This window comes from Vicia villosa, linkage group LG2, assembly GCF_029867415.1.
Source record: "Vicia villosa cultivar HV-30 ecotype Madison, WI linkage group LG2, Vvil1.0, whole genome shotgun sequence".
NCBI lineage: Eukaryota > Viridiplantae > Streptophyta > Magnoliopsida > Fabales > Fabaceae > Vicia > Vicia villosa.
In genome coordinates this window covers 126,916,547-126,937,322 of record NC_081181.1, presented here as the reverse complement: position 1 = coordinate 126,937,322, position 20,776 = coordinate 126,916,547, and positions in this window count along the sequence as shown.

Below are 20,776 nucleotides of genomic sequence, written 5' to 3'. Positions count from 1 at the left end.
TTCATTAGAAGAGAGAGAGGGTTTGGCAGAACCCTGGTTGCTATGATTGTCTCCTTGTTCACCATCACCGACTATTTTAGGGATCGGTGGCTTTTTGGACTTTTTGACTGGGATTTTGATCTTCCTTTTCAGGTGACTCAAGCCTACAGATCCTTTGGGCTTCTTTTTCTTCTTGGTTATTAGGACTTTCAGTTTTTGTTGCCCCTTTGCTAGCTCCAGAATTGCTACCTGAACTTGGGCGTTCTGTGCTTCGAGATTCTTGATGCTTGTTTCGGATTCCATCTCTTCTAACTGAAATAAACAGCGAGGAGATGAGAAACCCATCATGTGAACCTGTTATGCAATGTTTATGAATGAAATGCATATGCAATGTTTTCAAGGATCTTTGAATTTAGATTTGTTAAAAACAAAGGAAAAACAAACACTTATTAGTTAAACAATTTATTTCTCTTTTTTTCTTTCTTTTTTTTCTTTGCCTCATTCGGGCTTACAAAACAGAAAATAAAGAAAATGAATGATCCGTCAGGTCTCCCATGGACGCTTTCTCTTTGCACCCAGGAATGTGTTGATCTGCTGTTCTTCTTGGAGTTGACCGGTGAGCTCCAATACTTTCCTCTCATAGTCTTGACAGTGTGCTTTGAAGGTGTCTCTTTCCTCTTTTAGTTGAACCCAAGATTTCTGCAACTCTTCCAGATCAGTTGGCATATCCGGATGTAGAACAACTCGAGGTTCGTCTCCTTCAACTTCTGGCTCAATAGTCACAGGTAGTATAGCGGGATATGGCATGATGAACTTCTGAGCATGAGTACGCACCCATCTGAGGTAAGGTTCCATAGGAATATAATTCCATTGCCCTAAAGTTTTGCTTTTTATTCTATAGACACTGCCCCACGCATGTATAAACCTTCGTCGATGTCTGTGGGAATCATCCTCGTAATCAAACACAATGCCACGGATAATCATGTCATGAGGACCGTTTCTTCGTGCATATCCGAATTGGCGCAAAGATAAAGAGGGGTTGTAAGTGATGCCTCCTTTGATGCCAAGGAGTGGCACATTAGGGTACTCTCCACAATGGTCAATGATAGTAATGTCTCTCTGAAAGAAGTTGTTCCACCGGATATCTGAATGAGACAAAGACATAATCCTGCGAGACCATTGCATCCTTTGTTCATTTCTCAACACTGATCAGGGAAGGTGTAATGTAAACCATCTAGCCAGTAGTGGTACACAGCATATAAGAGTTCCTCGTTTCTTCATGGTACGAGTGTGTAGAGAATGTAGAATATCTCCCAGTAAGGTTGGTACCGGGTTACGGGTTAAGAAAAGGTTGATAATGTGCACACTTATGAACTGGTCGGGATTAGGGAATAAAACCAACCCATAGATCAAAAGAGCCACAACCTCCTCAAAAGATGGGTAACTTTTGTTTTTTAGTAGTAATCGAGCCTTTTCCATTAAGAATTTAGCAAGCAAACCCTGGATTCCACTCTTTGTTTCCCAATTGGACTCGATTTCTGACTTTCGCAAGTGTAAGGCAGCAGCAATGATTTCAGGTTTTGGAATCCTTTCTAAACCAGTGAAAGGTAATTGATCTCGAACAGGTAATCCAATTAGTTCAGAAAACTCTTCCAAGGTGGGCACCAACTAGTAATCAGGAAATGTAAGACAATGATGTTCGGGATCAAAGAACTGGAACAGGACCCGTATCATGTCTTCTTCAAATTTTGAGGTAACCAAATGGAGTAGGTGACCGTGCTTTTCGGTGAATTGAGCATTCCTGGGAAATTCTGATATTAAGTCCTTTAGTTCAGATGGTATTGTTAAGATGTTGATTCGGATGTAATCTCTGGTAGCGGGAGCCATAACCTGCAATAACAGAACAAAGGTAAACTCTTCAATCCTTGAAATGATTAGTGAGAAAAATGATATGCTTATGATGCTTATGATGTTATGATGTCAAACACGTGGCACACAAAAACAAATCAAACAATAGCCTTAGGTTTAAAGGTTTGCATGAAGTTCATAGGTGATACCCTCCCCACTGAAGTTGAGTTGGTTAAAACCTGTCCTAAAATAGTATTCGGGTTCTATGATCCTTGGAGACAACATCTTAATACGGCGCTCGGACGGCCGATCAAAACATTCCTCGAGGATAACTAACTTCGATCAATTTCAAAGCTAGCCACTTAATAGGCCACAAGTCAAGTTCAACTAAAGGTTCTAAGACAAATTAGTGTTTAATGATATTTCGGAAGCCTAATATACTCCTTGATCATTTTCAAGGGACATCACTATAAACCAAAGTGTCACACTAACGGTGACTACCAGATCAACCGTATCGGTACATGCCGTACAGTTTCCTTGGTCTATTGTCACATACTTAAGGTATCTCGAGATTCGGGTTAGAATCTTTCACACAAGCAAAATACCCAAACAAACCTTTGAAAAATAGAGCAATCAAATCAAGCAATTGAAAACATCGAAGTGATCTAAACTCTAAAGGTAACCCCTTTTGAAAACATTTTGTTTTTAGAAAGTATTATATCCCCAGCAGAGTCGCCAGTTCTGTCATCATCCCTCGGTTTTTTACCGTACCTCTCGTGTGAGAGATACACGAACTGACACTCTTCTCTTTTTGCTTTTGTGTTTTTGAAAATCAGAGAGTCGCCACCGACTTTTATTTTATCCAACTAAGGAAAGGTTTATAAAAGAAACAGAAAAAGACCTTTAAGAAATTCTGGGTAAGGGGGTAGGTTATACAAAGGGAAGGTATTAGCACCCTTTGTATCCATGGTTATCCATGGGCTCTTTAATTTGCTTAGCTCACTTGTTTTGACTCACTTTTCTCTTGCCTTGACATGCTTGTATGTGGTTTCAAATACTTTTGCAAATTGACTTTGCAATGATCCTTGTGCGGATGTATACAAAGTGTTTTATCTTTCGAAAGATGTTTTGAAAAAAAGAACGTTAACTTCGTAATGATCCTTGTTTGGATATATACCAAGTATTGTCTTTTTTTAAAAGTTTTATTTTGAAAAACAACGGTATATGAGACATTTGTTTGTTTTGATTTGAGCAAGCAAATTAGGAGGTCTACCCTAAGTTATAAGGTCTTTTCCTATTTCCTTTAGAAAATTCTCCTTTCACCGGATGTAAACGAAAGTTCGATTTTGCATTTGAAACAGTAGAATTTGATTTTGATTTTGAAAAGAGTAAAAGAGGGATTACCCTAAGAGGTGCAAGTGTGATTGTGTTTTGATTCAGATATTTTATCTTTGAAGTTAGTGACCTAACGCTTCAATTTTTATCTTTGACATACACGCAATTTTATATGTGCTGGAAATTAAAATGCGGAAATGTAAAATGCGGAAAGTAAATCTACGCTATTACATCGATTGTGCGGGAAATGTAAACTACGCTATTTACATGAATTTGACAACCTATACACTTGATCTAAGAATTTAAATTGCAAGAAAAATAAAAGAAATATTTTTGGATTTTTGATGATTGATTTTAATTAGAATTAATGCATGATTAATTTAAGTAAAATGAGGAAAAAAGTAGAAATAAAATTTAAACCTAAAAATTATATTTGAAATATGCCATATTGATTGTCAATTAATTTTAAAATAAAACTAATTTTTTTTGGATTTTTTGAAATGGATTTTGAAATTATTAAGTTAAATAATCATATAATTATACAAATAATTACAAAAATAATTAAAACTTAAAGAGAAAATTATCCTAAATATGTACAAAATTAGCTTATAATATATATACTATATTTAATATAAAGAACAATTTTTTTATGATTTTTTGATTAGTTAAAATAATTAAAAAGTAAATATATAAATATATACTAATTAATTATACAAAATATTTTAATATTTAAGAAAAAATAAAATATTTTATGTCAAAAAATAATAGATTATTTTAGAAGCCTAAAAATATTTTTATTATATTTTTTTGATTTTTGAAACTATTTTAAATTAATTTTGTAAAGAAAATAAAATAAAATAGAAAATATATAAACAATGATCAGGTGTGGTGGATAATAGAGTCTATAGCATGGACTGGCAAGGCTAGAGCGTTGGATCTTGAGTTAATGAAATCTAATGGCTGAGATCATAGAGCTCATGATATGATAGTGGAAAGCAATGCATGTGATTGGTCTGAGTTTTAAAACACACGCGCGCGCAAACCAACCAACCAGGGCAAGCCACGTCTTCATCTTCAACCTCCAGACTCCTCTTTTAACAGCGTTTGTTTTCAAAAGCGCTGTAATATGTGAGCATCAATCCTGCAAAATAACGAATAGGGGTAACCGTGTACAGAAATTTTTCGCGACCTGTTCATTTGATTCGTACTGATTCACTGAATTCAACCATGCCCTTAATTTTGTCTAATTTTGCCTCTAACGAAAAACCCTAAAATAGAGTTCAAGAACCCTAAAATGGTATTTTCGTGGATACGTGTTCAAACTTCAATTAAACTTCCAAAAATGATCAGAACACCAAACTAAACTTAAATATGAGTCTACATCTTGTTAAACATGTAAGTATAATGAGATTTTTTGTAAGTTTTAGTTCGAGCAAACCGTGAGGTGTAGTGCTTGATTCTTTGAGTTTCAAAGCTTGAAACTGATTGGAATATATTCAATGATGCTTGAGGATTGTATTTGAGTGTTTAGTTTGAATTACAAATGGCTTAAACTGAAAATTCGAATTTCAAATTTCTTGGAAAATTTCAATTGAATTTAAGAGTGATACAAGCAAGACTTGGGTTCTGAATTCGTGTGTCCTTGTTTACTGAAGTGTCCTAGCCATTATATAAGCAATGAAGTGCTTCAAAACTAAGCTAAAAGCATTAAGTGCTTTTGTTGAATTTTGGAAATTTTTTAATATATGTAGCTTTGAATTCAAGCAACCATGGCTTGATTTTTCCACACCTCTTGCTCTTAGGCCTGCTGTACTTCTCTTGATGCAGAGCTTTGAATGTTCTTTGATGACTCATGCTTAGAAACTAAGCTACATATTATCCCTCCATTTTCTTTTTTTTAATTTAAATCAAAAAAGAAACAAAAATGCTATGGGCCTTGGCTTGGTCGTGGGAGGCCCTTCACATTATGGTAAACATGTTTGGATCATGGAAATTGGGTCTCATTTGGAAAAAAAAACATTTTTGATCAATGTTGATTTCATGCATTTTCCCAAAATTTAGCCAACTTCAACAAGGCATAAATCCCTCAATTTTTATCATATGAAGGAGTTCTTGTACTTTTTGGAAACCTCAAAGAGTCCTCTAACCAATGTATTTGGTCTCATATCAAAATGATTTTCCATGCTCCTTGTGTGTCCTTTTGAAAATAGTGACTTTTTGTTGACTTTGAAAATGACCTGTAATGTCTTGATTCATATTTTTCAAATGGTGAATCTAATGATCATGGGACCAATTTCATTTGAAAGATAATTTAATTTCCTTCAAAATGAGCTTTGGTTTGAATTTTTTGGATGAAAGATGAGAGAGTTATGACCAGTCAAAATTCAGTTGACTTTTTAGGAGAAAACCCTAATTTTGAAACTTAGGGTTTTGTTGATTTTTGATCTTTCCTTGATGAATTTTGATCAACCACTAGTCAAATGATGAATCTTTTGACAAAATATGGATGTTGACAAAAAATTTCATTTTTGACTGTCTGTTGACTTTTTGGTCAACCGGGTCGTCTGTTGACTGTTTGAGCTGCTGACTGCGTGTCTGAGTGAATTGAAGTTTGAAAATTTGTATGGTGGTACTTTGAGATATATGGAGGTCCATGAAATCCATTTGAGGTCTCAAAAACTTGTTCTCCTGAAAAAAAACAAGAAACCCTAGTTAGGGACTGTTTGTGTAGGAGACAGTTAAGCGTACCTGATTTTTGTGCAGTGTTGAGTCTCTGCTAATCATGTGATATTCAGAAGACTTCTAGAACAAAAATTTTGGAATTTTGAAATGCAAAAGATTGATTTGATTGATGGTACAAAACACGGAGAATTGCACTGTCGGCGGTTTTGACTGTCAACTGGCTGTCCGGGTATTAATGAAGCAGTTAAGGTGAAAATTCAACAGTTAAAGTTAATTAATTTTCTTTTTGTTTTTTTTTTGTTGTGTTAATGGTGAAAATTTATTTACACGAGTTATTAGAAAAACACAGACATAATAAATAAATAATATACACTGTATGCGAGCAAAATTACCGATAATAACCCTGAAAAACATTTAATGCACATAAAAATAAATATTTAACTGGCAGAAAACACACAAAATATTATCTGGATAATTAAACTACAGTACAACAGATAGTATGACATTTAATACTGACAGTACAAATATTACATACTATAATGAACAGTACGACGAGTAAACGGTACGTTATTAAAAGATACGACAAACTTTAAGAATGACGATTAATAACCCATGCTACAAATAATAACATATAGATGATTGGGAGTGTAAACATCCCAGGTCCGCATTTTTCAGGACTATGCAGACAGAAGAAGGACATGATTACCACCACGACGGTGATGACCATAAGAAAACATGTTTCCATCCGCTTCGCCATTTTGCCGGGGAAGAAGAGAGAATGAATATGAAGTAGAAATTTGAGAGATGAGTTAGAATTTGATGTGAGAATTTATGGAAAAAATGAGAGGTATTTATAGAATGAAAAGAAGGATAGAGACGTTGGGGAATGAAGTGATTCCGTACAAAAAAGGAGAATTTGAGTGGAAGTAGGATTTGAAAGAAAGTGTATGGTAGGGTTTGAAAAAAAGAGATGTATAGAGTAAAGTTAGGATTTGATTTTGAAAGAAAGAGAAAGAAAAATATTTTGAAAATAATAGAATATAGTACAAAAATTAGTGGGAAACAAAAGTTAACAATAATTTACTTGTTACCAGTACAGTCTGAATCCCCGGACTTTGCGCCTGCAAAAAGATTTAGTTCTGTACCAATTGCGTCAGTACTATTTATCTGTAAATAAATCTCAAATAAATAGCGTGTGTGAAGTAATAAACAGTACTTGGCGTTTGTGTAAGAATAAATTCAACAGCGAGTCAAAATATCGTATAAGAAAAACTCTAAAAACCAAGTATTCATAAATCAGGATATTTATGGAATAAAAATCCAAGATTATATGAAGCTCTTAATTTTTTAGATTGAAGTTTTCTTGAAAAAAGATGCGGGCAAATTTTGGGGTATAACAAAGGGCCAACGCCCACTTGCCAATTCGACTATGCAATATAGGCTTTGATAGCATGTTTTTAATCATATCACAATGAGACGAAACATAAACATCAACCGGCTTTATATAATACTTGAGTTTAATACAAGAGAAATATAGACAAAGGCAGAGTTTTTCTATTGCGCTATACCTAGTCTCTGCATCATTGAGTACTCTACTTAAGTAATAAATGGCTCTTTCGATGCCATTATCATCTTCTTGAGCTAACATGCTACCTATTGTATTATCTGACGCCGAAATATACAGGCGCATGTGTTTCTTCCCACTTGGGGGAGATAATATTGGTGGATGCATCAAGTATTGCTTGATCTTCTTGAAGGCTTCTTGATGTTCAACACGCCATTCAAACTTTCCTTGCTTTAGTCGAAGTAAAGGAGAAAAAGCTTGCGTGCGTCCACTCAAGTTAGAGATGAATCTTCTCAAGAAGTTTATCTTTCCCAGTAAAGACTGTAATTCTTTCTTCGTGGATGGAGACTTTGTTTCCATAATAGCCTTTGTTTTATTTTGATTAATTTCTATTCCCTTTTTATGGCCGACGAAGCCCAGGAAATCTCCAGCCTGCACAATGAAAGCACATTTAAGGGGGTTCATCTTCAAGCCATGTTTTCTCATTCTCTCGAACGATTGGCTCAGATGGTCCAGATGACTGTTATCCGAAACAGATTTCACCACAATGTCATCTATGTATACTTGCATGAAAGTTTCTATAAAATCATGGAATATAGAATTCATTGCTCTTTGATAAGTTTCCCCAGCATTTTTTAGACCAAAAGGCATTACAACCCATTCGTAGGTGCCTATGGCCCCTGGGCAACAAAAAGCTGTTTTAGACACATCTTCTTCTGCAATGAAGATTTGGTTATACCCAGAATATCCATCCAACATACTTAGATATTCGAAGCCTGCAGCTGAATCTACTAACATTTCTGCCACAGGCATGGGATATTCATCCTTAGGCGTTGCTGCATTAAGATCACGAAAATCTATGCATACTCTTAATGAACCGTTCTTTTTAATAACCGGCATAATATTAGCAATCCATTCGACATACCTCGTAGTTCTGATGAACTTGCATCGTAGAAGTCTTTCGACCTCTGCTTTGATCTTCGAATGAATTTCTGGTGCGAACCTTCTAGGAGTTTGCTTGATGGGCTTTTTCCCTTCCTTTATGGGCAGCTTTAATTCGACCAAATCTCGCCCTAAACCAGGCATCTCGTCATAATCCCATGCGAAGCAATCTTTGTTCTCCTTCAACAACGCGATGACTTTTGCCTTCAAGGTTGGTTCTAGTTTTGCACTGATGTATGTTACCCTCTTCTGATCTCCATCTCCGAGATTTACTTCTTCGAGTGGGTCTTGGGCTAACATTTTGATATTTGCCCCCATTGGGTCTTTCTCGAATCCCAAAGGTTCTTCGTCGTAGATTGCATCCAGCCTTTGACTCATCTCCTCTCCTGAGATTTCTTTGGCTTGAACTGGATCTTCGAGGAATTGGGGGTTAGGATGTATTCCAGAATCCCTCGTTTCTGCTTCTCTTTGAACCGTAGTGACTGTCATGTGTGATAACTCGGCTTCGAGAGTCGTGTTTCTTTTGTTCTCGGCTATATAAGCCGAAATCTTTTCGAAAAAAGATGCTTCAAACATGACCAACATCGTCATCCCAGCCTGTTGGCCGTATTGTTGGTTAATGCTCCTCTAGTGGGGTATCTTCTGGACCGTCCATTATCTCTCTATTCCATTGGAATCCATTAGGATGTAAAGACAAATACTATAAAGCATTTCTGTTTGGAGTGTATATATCTTCAGCAGCATGGCAAGATCCTATGTTCGCCAAATTCCTGTCGAAACTAGTTTTATTGACCTGATTGACTTCAGCCATGTAGTAACTTTGATCTCCTTCGATGTTTTCTACTATGCCATCTTCTCTCCAAATGGTTAGTCTTTGATGCATCGTCGAAGGCACAGCCGCCACTCCATGGATCCACTCTCTTCCAAGCAAAAGATTAATTAGCCTTTGCTGGTATCACCATGAACATCGTTGGCCTGGGGACGGAACCCACAGTTAAATTCACTTGAATTACTCCTAAAGTTTGCCCTATCTTGCCTTCATAGTTGGACAAAACCATGTTATGTGGTCTTATATCAGTATCGAACATACCAATTCACTTCAACATGTATTGGGGCATTAGGTTCACTGCTGCCCCCCCCCCCCCCCATCTACTAAGACCTTGTTAATGCCAACATTCTCAATCTTGGCCCTTATGTAGAGTGGTTTCAAATGGTTCCTCATACCTTCATCAGGCCTTTCGAAGAAAGCATTCTGCTCTTCAACTGCCCCATTGTTTAGCACATAGTAACACACAGGTATGTGTCTTGCCATCTCTTCCTCATCAGCTTCCTCACAATCTTCAACTTCTGTTTCTTGGTTAAACTCATGAGGGAGTACTGACACAACATTGCAATTGAGGTTTATAGACGATACTTCGTCTGAGTCGAAATCATTTGTCATCCTATCGTCTTCCTTCCAAGGGCTGGAATGCATCTTTTCTTCTTCTTTCTCATTTTCAGAATCGAACAACTTACGCTCTACTGGAGGCTTATTTGTCCTTGCCCCCTGCATTGGAATTTTGTTGCTACTTGATTCCCTAATCTCCCTTGGTTTGTATTCCCTTTGGGCCTTCTTCATCCTCTGGTGCCTTCTCCATTGGGATCTAGACATAGGATTTTTGCCTTTGTAATTCTCCAACCTGTACATCTCTCGATTGGAAGTCTGGAATTGCTTCCTATATGCCATTGCAGTTCTTCCTCCTTGGTCCCAACTTCGCCATTTGTTGGTTCTGGCACCAGCTTGCATCCATCTATCCCTGGGTACGTCTGCAGGAACTTTGAATGTGACCCTTCGAGCTCTAGGGTGTGGGCTGTCAAGCCTCCTTGATGGGGTCCTGTTATCGAACCCATACAAGTTAGGACGAAGTCCCTGAGTTTCCCGACCCATGTAGAGATACACCCTTTCGAATGATCTCGCTAGTAATTCATCATAAACTGCTCCACACCTAGGGCATAATGCAATCTCAGAGTTATCGTTGTGACATGTGACCAAGAAACCCACCTAGCTTTCTTCAGTCCTTGGGTACACCTTCAGCAATAAGTTTCCTCCTCTCCAAGGCTGCTCCATTCTTTCTCGCAGGGCCCTCTCGAAATTGGCTTGAACCCTTCGATTTAGCATAACTGAACATCTTGGGCACATCAGCATTTTTCCACCATTTTTCACATGACAGTCCCAGAGATAATCCTTCAGACTGTTCCCTCTTGGTGGGATTTCAATGTTTCCTTTCTCCCTTATCAGCCATTTTTCTAGTTCTTCTGTTTCAGATAAAGGCCGTCTAACATTGACCATGTTAACAACTGCCGGAGGAGCCTCAGAAATTCCTATCTGCTGAAGCTTTACTGTGAGATCTTCAGTGGCCTCACTTGTTTTTCCTTTCAGATCTTCAGTCATCTCAGCATCAAAGGATTCTTCAACATCAGTATTGAAGATCGAATTGTCATTTAGGCTTTTAGTAGCCTGCTTTCCGCTTGAAATTATCTTCGACTCAGCAGCATCAATTTCAGATACTTCCACCATGTTGACATCAAGTGGTTCACACAAGTTAGTGTCAGCCACACTCAAAGGATCTGCGTCAACCTTCATATGGTTCTTAGTTTTGTCAGCGAATTTCAGACGTCCATCCTTGATAGCATTCTGAATTAGATCCCTAAAAAGAAAACATTGTGAAGTTTTATGGCCTAAAAAACCGTGATATTTGCAAAAACCTCGCTTCTTCTGTTGTTCTAGCGGAGGAATTTTTGAATTGGGAGGTACTATCATCTGGCCATCTTTTACTTATAAGTCAAATATCTCGTCACATTTAGTGACGTCAAATGTATAGGTTTTCTTAGGAAATCTATCGCTTTTATCATTCTCTACTGGATTTTTTCCATTAGAAGGGGTGGGCAATTTGCAAGAATAAGGTGGCGCCTCTTTTAATTCAGCAAGATCTATTTTGACCTCTTCCATGTTGTATGAGTCTTCGAAAGGTTCGCCATCAACGTCTTCGGCTTCGACGTATGCTACTCTCTCCTTCTTATAATTTTTACTTGCTCTGGCCTTTTCTTCTTTTAGTCGTTCGACTTGTCGAACCCTGTCTGCCAATTGGGCCATATCCCTTAGGTATTGAGTATCCAGTTTCTTTCGAATTGAATAATCTAGGCCACCTGCAGCCATTTCAACTAATTCATGCTCTGGGACAGTCGTGAAGCATCTTGATTTCAACAAACGGAACCTGTTTAAGTAATCATCTATAGACTCCGTGAACTTCCTCTTGACGCTAGCCAATTCTTTCAGACTTATCTTGGTTTGACCCATGTAAAACTGTTCATGGAATAATCTCTCCAAGTGTGCCCATGCATCTATCGAATTTGGGGGCAACGTGGTGAACCAAACAAAAGCATTTTTTGTTAGCGAACTAGGGAAGTATTTAATCCTTAAATCTTCATTCCCTGCTAGATCCCCTGCTTCCGTCAGATATCTGGCTATGTGCTCCACGGTAGACTCATTGGTGTCCCCTGAAAATTTAGTGAATTTTTGTACTTTGGTACCCCTTGGCAATTCTGTTTGCATGATATATTCTGCTATGGGGGATGTGTAATTTGGGCGTCGAAGCCCGGTATTAAGGTCATTGTTAGCCATTACTCTCTCTATCATGGCAGTGAGATTGTTCTCTGTTTCCAAATTGTCTCTCCTAACCCTATGGACCACTTCGTCAGGATATTCGTTCCTTCTCACTACAACTAAATTAAGTTGTTGCTGGGCAACTTCTTGTTGTTGGGAAACTGCTTGTTGGCCAACGTTAGTCGTTTGACTTCGAGTTTCTAAATCTATCACTTGGTTTCGTTCAACTGGTGTTGGCCTAGGTGGCTGTATTGAGGTTCGAACTGGTTCTAGAATGGGTTCCCCTTCCTGATAGGTTGTTTCTTCGCCTATTTTGTGGAACTCCTAAAAAATCCGCCATTCGATTTCATTGAGATGATATTTTCTGGAAAGTTTCCACATTATCCTGGTTAGTCCTGGCAATGTTTATTGCTAATGGGTTCAAAATCGACCCCAATTCTTTAGCAAGGGTTCCTAACATATCATGGTTACTTGCATCCATTTCTTGTCGGAATGCTGCCTGACTATTTGTAGTGAAAGGGGGTATTTGGGCAGAGAAACCAGTATTCTGTGCGCTTCGACCTATCGAACTGACATTCGGCGAAAATGTCGTCGGGTTAGTTGTAGTGTATGTAGGCCCTGGTCCTCGTAATCCTTTCATATATGAATATGGCATTCCATATGGATTGTTGGGTCTCCATCCTTCGAAAGTTGATGATGATCCTGGGGAAAATAACTGACTTGCAGCGTTTATCGAGAAAGGTGGTATCTCGCTTGCGCTGATGAATGGAGGCGCGGTGGTCGAACTCGAAACTGGTATAGTCCCTGTCGTCCCTGTAGTATTTTCGGGCATCGCCTGGGAACTACCTATAGGTTCAGATCCTGTCGAAACCGGTATAGCCTGCGCCTCTTGAGTAGAAGTTGAAACATGTATAGAACTTGCCGCTACTGTTCCTGACCCTTGTGGGGGATCTTGATCTCCCCATCCACTGGTCGCATTGACCATTTTCTTGTTGTACCTTCGTTTGGGAATCGGTTGTGCACTGTTGGTTAATTTACCGTTCCTAAGGTTCATACAAGGTCTTGATATTTTCTAGACAAAACAAAACAATCAATTAATAACAATCTGTTTTACACTGTCCCACTGGGCGTGCCAATTTGTTTACGATGATTTCCGGTAAACAACCGCTAGTCCTCCAAACTATATAAAATATACTTTGGTTACTTGCAGGATCGACTAGATTGATCCTAGGACATAGTCAAATAAATGTCTTTTGAAATGATTCGATTCATGTTTGCCTGTTCTGACTTCGAGAAAACTTGTTTTGTGATTTGATCTTATGAATGTTCACTTGAAACAATGCTGGTTATACAAGTTAATATAACTTTCGAAGAAACATAAATAAAAGCATGTAAATTGCAGAAAAAGTAAAGTGCAAGAATATCGTGCAAGAATGTAAAGTACTTCGAAATGAAATAAAACAGAATAAAAGAAGTGCAAGACTATAAATAACAGGAAGTAAACGAAAGCAGTAATAATGAAAAGATACTTTGCATAAAAATGAAGTACAAAGATATTAAACTGGTGTTGGTGTCATACGTACATTTCTCAGCGAAGTCGTTCTCTAAACACTTGATACTTGAGTGATTTGTGAGTGATTTGTACAAAATGAACACACGGAATCCTAACATTAAGACCCTTATTTATACTAATTTCGACCCTAACGGTCCTAAACTAATCTGATGCCACGTTGCCCATAAGAATCCCTGGGATGCCATCTGTCTTTGTGCGGTTACACAAACTACTTCGAAATTCAAATCATCCTGCCTGAATCCTCTTTCGATGCGTGGCAACGTGACCAGAATCGAGAATGCCACGAAGACACGTTCAGCCTCAGTACTTTACGCATTTCACAAAAACGTTTAAGTCTTTTAAAGATAATCCACTTCGAATTAGCTCTAAGTCCAACCATCCTTTACTCCAACTCAAACCAACATTCTCGAAACATGGCCATCAGTAGCCATTTTAAATCTCAGAAATGGTCATCAGTAACCATCTTCCTTCGAATTGTAACTCTTCAAAGGATATTCTTTCTAAACGAAATCTTCAGCCAACACGGGGCCACACGGTGAACGCTATTGTACTGGTTAAAAAGTAAAAATGTGTGTGTGTGTGTGTGTGTGTTATCCCTACAAGGACAATGGTACTTAGAGCCCTTAATAGGTATATTACGTTGTATGGTTGTTAGATCTTTCTCACGGTAGCGAGAAGTTCTATATGGTGGTTAATAGGACCTACTCATGTGAGGTGAGAGGCATTATATATGCATTGAGAGCCTAGGTATAATCACGTATAGGACCTACATTGAGGCTTTGTGTTTATGATAGTTTATAGGATCTACTCACGTAAAGGACCTACTCGCCTTGGAGAATTTTAACACTACATCTTCCCTCAAGCACATGAACTTTGTTAAGGGCTAAGTGTTTTCAAGGCTCTTTCCTTTTGCAAGGTATTGTCGCTACCGCGAAAAATGGAATCAGAGTCGCCACTAATATATTTATCCCATCAAGGGAAAGGAACACCAGGAAACCTAACTCAGAATAAGAACAAGGTCTTACGACCAGAGAATAGGGCACGAGAGTCGGTTACGCAAGGGGAAGGTGCTAGCACCCCTCACGCCCATCGTACTCGATGGTATCCACCTATGTTTGTTTCTATCTAAAGGGTATCTAATGTCTAAAACCTAAATGCGAATGCATGTAAAAGAAATACGGGGAAAAGAAGAAATTATTTACAAGTGTGCTCGTTTAGGCCCTGCGACCCAATGCCTACGTATCCCTTACAAGGAATCAGAGCGACCGTAGTTCGGCTCCATAGTTTCCATTTGATTTGTGTTTTTTAGTTGAACAGCGGTTAAGGTCACAATCCACGATGCTCGACCTTTGGAGACTTATACGCCTACTTTGGAAAGGGCTTAACTTGTTCTTAGGTGCCTAACAAGGCAAAAGAAAATAATCTTGGGTTTGTGTTTTTTATGTAACTACATGATGAACAAAACCCAATACAAGGTTTCGCACCACTTCATTACTTTGTTTTAATTTGAGCCTTTATTAAGTGTTTTAAGTGTTTTTGGTTGGGTATTTTTTTAGAGGATTTACTTTGCGATTAGAATCACATAAAAATGTATAATGATTGAGAAGCAGATTAGGGAATGAATCCCACTCACTTCTATCCCATTATATAATGTTCAAGAAACAGATTAGGGAATGAATCCCACTCATTTCTATCCCATTAATTAATGTTCGAGAAACAGATTAGGGAATGAATCCCACTCATTTCTATGCCACTAAGTGATTGAGAAACAGATTAGGGAATGAATCCCACTCATTTCTATGCCACTAAGTGATTGAGAAACAGATTAGGGAATGAATCCCACTCATTTCTCTATCACTTTCTTAATGTGATTCGCATCTCTATTTGTTAATGTTTTAATGTTGAAAATAAAAAGGAATGAACACAGGGGACTAACCTATTTTCTAACCTAATTGTTATTCTAATTCCTATTTAAGATCTAAACTAAAATATAAAAGGAATTAACTAAGAAGAAAGTTGTTTAAGTTGACTAAAGTCAACTTTAACAACTAGGGGTATTTTTAGACATTTCACACAATATGAAAATATTCACAAAAAGAAAGAATTAAAAGCTAAACTAAAAATGAAAATATTCACCAGCAATTTTTTGTATTTTTTATCATGTCAAAGCTATTTTCAAAAATTAAAACTAAAACTATTTATTTTTTATTATGATGTACCAATCACAATTTGAAGAAAATCAACAATTAAAAATCTAATTAAAACAATTGTTCCTAAAAATTCTAATTAGTCAAAAAAAACTATTTTCATCAATTTTTATTTAGGCAAAAATCAATTAACAAGCAAGGGAAAAATGAAAAGAAAACTATTTTTTATTTGTTTTTTATTTAAGCAGGGGGTGAATTAGCAAAAACCAAATGAACTCAAATTATGTACTAAAGGCGCATGTGGGCCTGTAACTGGGGGTGTGGAAAACGAATGAGCTATGGCCCAATCATCACAAGTACACGCTAGTGTTAGTGCAAGGAGTGTATGATCAGTAAAATGGTATTAGGCCCAGTAACAAACTCCAATTAATGGTCCATCACTAACATCAGCATTCCATTTATTACTCAGTAATGTTATTTCATATGGTTCAGCACATAAAACGTGACATACTAACATTTATCCACTGGGAAAGTTCACTTAAAATGAATAAGGACAAAATCCAAGTCGAGCCAATAAGGAGTCTCCAACACACCAACTAATCATTGCATCAAGATAACAACTAACAAAAATAATGGAAAGATAGCCAATGAGAATGCGCCAGGTCAGCATAACCGTTGGAGGAATGGAGAATGGCAGACGCCGGAGATTCCACTCCGGTTGTCTTCGCCGGTGGCTCACCGCCGTGACCACGACCTAAACTGCCCAGAAATGAACGTTTCTAACACCGCTTGACTCGGTTTTTAGCCCTGAATCTGAATTTGACGTTAGTTTTTTTTATTCTTTCTCTAACATTCTAACCGATAACGTTTTCAAAACCCTAACATCCAAAAAACCAAACAAAAACCATGCCAAGCGCGGCGACGTGATTCTCACAATATACAGAACTCAAACACGTCACTAACACAATCATAAACAAAGCCATATCAGAGCAAACGAAATCAGTTCAAGATCCATGCGTGAAGCGCACTACATGCTTTGTAGATGTGATGAAAATAGATCTAGCGTATGCTATTACCCTATGAGCGTAGCGAAAACTCACCTGAGGCGTATCTTGATTCAAACCTTCAGAAAACTTCTATTGCTCCCGCTTTGGCCTCAGCTCTCGACGGTGATAATGAAGTGTGAAAAGCTTCAAAGGTGCACACACTCGGAGATGAACTCAAAACCTTATTTATGCTTGCGAAAGATCTGAAGAGCGGAATCTTGCAATGCTCCGATGATAGATCTTGGAGAATTTGTTGTGGAAGTATATGCATGGTGATGGTGAGGTTTGGGAAGGGATGAAGATTCAAAGATAGTTGAGATTTGGTGGTGGCCGGAGTTAGTTAGAGAAGTTTGTTGCGGTGGCCGGAATCAGTTACTATGGTGGTTAGAGATGAGAGAATGAGGGAGAGGGAGAAGAGAGTGATGAGAGAGTGAAGCTGGAACGAAAAGAGAATCAGAGTGTGTCTTCCCGTGAGCAATGTGAGGTGATAGCTTTATATAGCAAGTGTGGGAGCTCTTCTTTTGATGAGTGTGTAAAGTGGGACTTTTCTTTATACTTAATGAGCAAAGTGGAACATATGTAGTAGGCTTCTTTTTGCTTTTGACGTATCAATCTTATGCAAGGTTATATGAGGTAAGTTACTGCAGTCTTGTACCTTATGCGTGCCACAAGCAGTCTGATGCTAATTGTCATGTTGCTTTAGCATTCAATGAGCCTATGCCCACCCAAACCTTCATGGCGACAGCTTTAAGCATATGCAACTCCATTTTTAGCCACTCTCTTGATGTGATCTTGTGAGCAAATGAAAGATGACATGGAATTGAACATAAATGGTGTTGGACCAGTTCTGAAATAATGCTCATCGATACATGAGAATGAGCCCTGAAGTTACACGATTACCACTGATTCGTATGGCCATAAGACTGAGTCGTGTCTACAGTTTCTTAACAGCTTCAAGCAGCCTACTTTGAGGCTTTACACTTTTATCAATACACACCCAAGTAGCTTGATCCTTTGTTTGATGGATAGAGGGCATGGCATAGAACATGTTGATGCTTTATCATGCTCCTGGAGGTGTTCGTAGCATCTAGAAAAATGGTTTGAAAACGGCCTACCACGTGCTCGAAAAATTCCTTGCGCGTGCCCTGAAATTTTGCCCAGCCAGGCGTGTCTCTTTGACCTGCGTGAGGGTATCACTTTGGAGCCTCATAGATGACCCAATATTCATCCAGATGGCTTGATTATTGTTTCATTGTGTAGAAGGCATGTAGGAGAAGAGATGCATACCACGTTTGTACTTGATGGATGCTTGTAATGATCTTAGACTAGCTTCCAATATTGCACGTCACATGTTTGTAGAAATGCATGCGTGCTGCCTAAAATTTTGCTTGGTAATCTGTCTTGCATTCAGTGATGATTTTCCAACTTCATTCTTCCATAACTTTTGATCCATACTTCATATGAAAAACTTCCCAACTACAACATTGTAGAGGGCCATGAGATGAACGTTTTTGATGTTGACTTTGTCTTGAATTGAAGCCTTGATCCACGTGTAAATCACCCATGAAGTCAGCTGCCCAACCAACTTCCAATCCTTCAAAAATTTCTAAGTGTAAAAACTTTCTATTTATGGCAAATTCTATTTTCAACTAACTTCCATTTTTGGTAATTTTGACATTTCCTTGATTTTATTTATTTCTTTGACTTTCTTTGACCGACTTTCCACCAAAAGTCAATATTTGACGGTTGACCTTGATTTTGACCAAAAAAGTCAACTTTTCCTGATTTTTCAAATTGCGGATGAACTTCCCGATTACTCAGTTCCTGATCTCATTCTTAATCAATTTCCCAGCAAAGAAGCTCCAATGAATATTTCTTCAGGACAATCACATTTCACACTCAAAACCATCTCCTGATTAAACTCTGACCAAAAAGTCAATAGGGTTGACTTTGGTCAAAACCCTAATTTGGAAAGCCTGATGAACTTAAGGGTTGTATCTTTTAATCGAAGCTTTGGCCTGGAGATGATGAAACCCTGATTTTAGAAGGACTCAGTGGAGATGATCCTTTTCAATAAGACCTCAGATCTGATTCTTCTTAACCAAGAACTTTCTCAACCTCAGCTCCCTTTTTGTCAATTCCCTTGAATAGTAACAACGATATGCATGAGAGTATTGTGTAAATGACCTACATGAGGTATGCGTATGGATGTAATATGAAAGCCAATTGGGAAATAAATAAGTGGGAAAATTTTGGGGTGCAACAGGTACGTCCCTTGCGTTAGGGAGAGTCCCTTAGATGAAGGCGGTACTTTTATTATGGGGGTAAGTCCCTCGGCTTAGGGCAAGTACCTCAATTTAAGGTGGTATTTTTATTATATGGGCGAGCCCCTCGACTGATGGATATCCTTTTATTGTAGGGGCGAGTCCTTAATTGAGGGACGAGTCATCTTCCAGAAGTCTCCTAATTAGCTAAAAATGTCAGTCGGGAATGTTAATAAATCATTCAGATGGTCACACTTACTTTCATTTAATGTAAGTAATGATGGCTTATTTTTTTAGACCTTAAACTCTAGTGGCACATGTCAGAAATGTGCTGAGTTTTTTCAAAATTATGGGGGAGTCTAAAGGATCCCTTGTGGTTCTAACTCCTCTATAAAAGCCTTATTCCTTTATCTCGTTTGCTTCCTTTCACTCCTTACTTCCACGAGCTCTTAAAAACTGCTTGACTCCTTATCTCTCCTGCTTCCTCGTTCACAACATTATTCCAAGTATGAATTTCCATTTCTCTCACTTTCTATAGTGAGTAAGGTTTATGAAGAAAAGTTTGAAATATGGCTTAGGTTATGTGTAGGGTTTTATATTTTGAGGGTATTAGTTTCCCCCCATTTGATGAATGTGACGGTGGTGGTGATTTCTTTTTGTCATATTATTTTCTTAGGAACAAAGAGACAATGTATACCTCTTATGTCGTGTCTAAGGACCTCAAAGATATCAAACTGTAATATACTTTTAATGAAAATATTCTCTATTTCAGATCGAGAGTGGAGGTTTCGTCTTCAGAAGATGAAGACCGGTAATTTTGTAGGCCTGTTCTTCATCAAAAAGGTGACCACGCTGATGTCCTTTGACCCTCCTTCTCTGTACTTTTGCTTCTACCACCCTTCTATAAAAGATATGGAGGTTCTTTTCCCCTATCCCTTTTTTCTATGGATTTTTTAAGGGTTCTCAACTTCACGTCCTTCCAACTATTCAACAATAGTTGGGGTTACGTTAGGCGTAACACCCTCTAACCCCACATAGCATAAATAACATAATGAGAGTAAATAAATACGCATATCACAAAGAGGGCGCCACATTTATTCTCATGAAAATAACATGCAATGGTCATATTCAATAACACACATTAAATTCATAATTAATATGCATATCACAGCGGAATAATAAATTACTTCATAAACAAAATCAAGTTATCACATAATAATTCTCATATCAATTATTATGCCTCAACTATATCATTTGGGCACTAAGGCCACTCATCACCAAATCCAAAATAAACATGGAACTAAAACAAAGAGAGTAATACAATATCTCTCGATACAAGACATAATCCAAACAAATCCTCGTGTTACATGACCAGAGCATGATACACTACATAGTCAAGATAAATAAGAAGTAGCATCTTGGACTACTCCTTGTAAGAATTACCACTATCCTTAGTACCTGAGCAATGTCGCAATAGAACACCATTCCAACAAAAGGGTGAGAATTCATATCATTATAGAAAAGCATAATAGTATGAAATGTACAACATACATACATTCAAAACGAATTCATCACACTACACATAAACGTGCATCCTATATTAAATATTCAAGATTCACATGTTTACACTTAAACGACATAGCTCATCAATTTACCAATTACAAGTATTCAATTAGAAATACCAATAACACACACACATATATATAGTTATATATATAACTATATATATATATATACATGTTCACCTTCATCT